This window comes from Elephantulus edwardii, unplaced genomic scaffold, assembly GCF_000299155.1.
Source record: "Elephantulus edwardii isolate Elephantulus edwardi_28Jun2011 unplaced genomic scaffold, EleEdw1.0 scaffold00118, whole genome shotgun sequence".
NCBI lineage: Eukaryota > Metazoa > Chordata > Mammalia > Macroscelidea > Macroscelididae > Elephantulus > Elephantulus edwardii.
The window spans coordinates 2,756,643-2,759,870 of NW_006399868.1; positions in this window are offsets into that span (position 1 = coordinate 2,756,643).

Here is a 3,228-nt window from a genome sequence, read left to right on the forward strand (position 1 = left end):
CGGGATGGGTGTGTCAGAGGCGGTGCAGGATAGAGCAGGGTTTAGAGCTGTTGTGCATAGGGTCGCTATGAGTCGGAAACGACTCGACCGCACATAACAACAACAACACTCTCAGAGAAAAAGGCAGAGATTTTAAATCTGAAAAAAAAACCCAGCAAAAAGCCCATACACCAAAACAATCCACCCCCAAAAGCCAGACTCCACTATGTGCTGTCACTTAAAGCAGAGCTGTTAACCAAACCCAGATCACCGCCATTGAGTCAACTCTTATTTTTAGTAATCTCATGTCTTGTGTGGTGGAATTGACCCACATGTTTTTCTTGGCTGTAATTTTTACATATTTTTCCTTGGTCGGGGTCATATCTTTCACCATCTGTCTGGACTGATTGGCAGCATCATGATAGATGACAAAGAAAATAAGATTGTTAACAGCTTTGGTTTGCTTGGCTCCACAATCAACACTCTTGGTACCAGCAGCCAGGAAATCAAGAGATGAATTGGTTTGGAAAACTCAGCTGTCAGGGACCTCTCCAGAGTACTGAGGAGCAACAACGTCAGTCTCGAGACTAAGGTGCGCCTGATCCAGGCCATAGTCTTCCAATTTCTTGCTATGCATAAAAAAAAAAAACACACAAAAAACCTGGACAATAAAGAAAGAAAACAAACAAAAACCTAGACAATGACTAGAGAGGATAGAAACAGAATTTATGCCATTGAGCTGTGATGCTGGAGAAGAGTATTGAATATACCATGGACTGCCAGGTGAACAAACAGATTCGTCCTGGAGAGGGTGAGACAAGGCTATTGCTGTGAGGCAAGGATTCTGAGGCTTTGTCTGACATACTTTGAGCATATTGCAAGGCAGGACCAGTCCTGGGAGAGGGCCATTATGCTTGGAAGGGTGGAGGGACAGCAAAAGAGAGGAAAACCCTCAATGAGATGGATTGGTTCAGTGATTGCGGTAATGGGGGTAGGTTTATCAGAGACAGTAAGGTTGGCACAGGATCGAACAGATTTCAGGGCTATTGTACGTATGGTTGCTATGAGTCACAGGTAACTTGATGGCATATAACAACAACAACATGCTGAACAAACAATCTGAGAAGCTGGACTACATAAAGAAGAATGTGGCATCAAGATGGGAGGAAGACTCATCTACAATCTAATGTGTAGGTAACTCAACCTTGTTTGTCAAAAGTGAAGAGGACCTGAGGCTCCCACTAAACAAGAAAAATTGTTATACACACACACACACACACACACACACACACACACACACACACACACTATGGATTGTGGTCTTCAGTGTGGATTTTACCTCAACCTCAAGAAAAACAGCATTTCTCACAAAAGGTCCAATAAGCAACATCAGGATAGATGGAGAAAAGACTGAAAGCATCAAGGATTTAATTTTTCTTGAATCCTCAATCAACACTCATGGAAGCAGCAATGAAGAAATCAAAAGACATACCGCACTGGGCAAAGATGCTGCCAAGGACAGCTTTAAAATGATGAAGAGCAAGGATGCCACTTTAAAGACTAAAGTGTGCCTGACTCGAGCCATGCTGTATTCACTTGCTTCATACACATGTGAAAGTTGGACGGTGAATTAGAAGATCAAAGAATTGATGCCTTTGATGTGCCTTTTGATGACTTTGAACTGTGTGGTGCCAGCAAAGAACACTCCCCACATATGCCATGGCCTAAATAACAAATCTGGTTTCATTTTCAATTGAACTTGTAATTAATGTCAATGGAAACAGGTGTCAAGAAGTCACTGATGTTTTGCACTAGGAAATTAGGTGAGAAAGCCCTCGGAAGGTGTTCAGAGGTACAGGTATCGAGCTGAGGACAAGCTGACCCTGACTCGACCATGCTCTCCTCATCCTCAGGGGAAAGATGGACAATAGACATGAAAGATGAAGGACTGATGCATTTTAATGACAGTGTTAGTGAAGAATATTGAATAAACCATGGCCTTCCCGAAGAATGAACACATCAGTCTTGGAAAAAGTATAGTCAGATTGCTCCTGAGGAGTGATGATGGTGAAATCTTGTCTCCCTTTGGACATGTTATAGGGAGGGACCAATCCTTAGAGAAGCACATCGTACTCGGTAAGGGGGAGAGACAGCAGAAACCAGGAAGATCCTCAGTGAAATGGATTGACACAGTTGGTGCAAAAAGGGCTCAGGCAGAACAACCACTGGCCTCTTCAAAGAGGAGGAGGCAGGGTTGGGCAGTGTTTTGTTCTGTTGTCCTGAGGGGTCACTAAGGGTCAGAATCAACTCAATGGCACCTGACAGCAACATTCTTTATGGAAGCGGATCACCTGGGTCTTTCTTCCACGTTGTCCCTGGATGAGTTAGAACTGACAGGTCAGTAGGTTAATGGACGGGACAAACCATCTGTGCCAACAGAGACCTAAGTCCACATGTTGCGTGCTGTGGGATCAGAACCGACTCATAGCTGACTCTCCAGTGGGTTGTTCACAGGCTGTAAATCGTCTGGGAGGAGATAACTCATCCCCGCAGCTGGTGGATTCAAACTGCTTGCCTTTGGATTTGCAGCACAACTCCTTACCTCTTGGTCAAGGATAAAATCTGCACACTATTGACAAGAAGGATGACCCAGTGGCCAAGTGGGTAAAGAGCTGCCTGCTAACTCAAAGGTAAGTGGTTCGAACCCACCAGCTGCTCCGTGGGAGAATGATGGACAATCTCCTCCCCCGTGATTAACTGCCTCAGAAAACCCCTCAGAGGGTCAGCTTTGGATCAGTTCCCAGGGGATGGTACGTAACCACACAACTCCAACAACAGATGCTGTTCCCGTTCATTCAGGGTGGTGGTGAACCACCACGTCTGGAATGGCTGAGCGCGCTCCAGGTGGGCGCACAGAAACCAGGCGCTGGGCTGTCCTCCTCTAGGGAGTGGTCCAGGAGTCCCCGGGTGCAGGCTGGGGCTGGGGCTGCGTGGGAACCGAAGGACCAAGTTTGGGAAGCTCAGGGCCAATATGCGCGCGCGGGACCCGAGCCGCCCTCGGCAGACGGTCGGACTCAGGCGGCCTCCAAGCGGAAAGCGCTTCCCAGGTCTCTCCGCATCCTCTCCTGGTGGCCCCTCCAGGCTCTGCGCCCTGGAAGCCAGGGAAGCAGCAGTCACACCACCTGCGGGCGGCGCAGGAACAGGTGCGGGCGAGGCGGGGCGTGGTGGGGTGAGGCCGGCAGAGGGGTG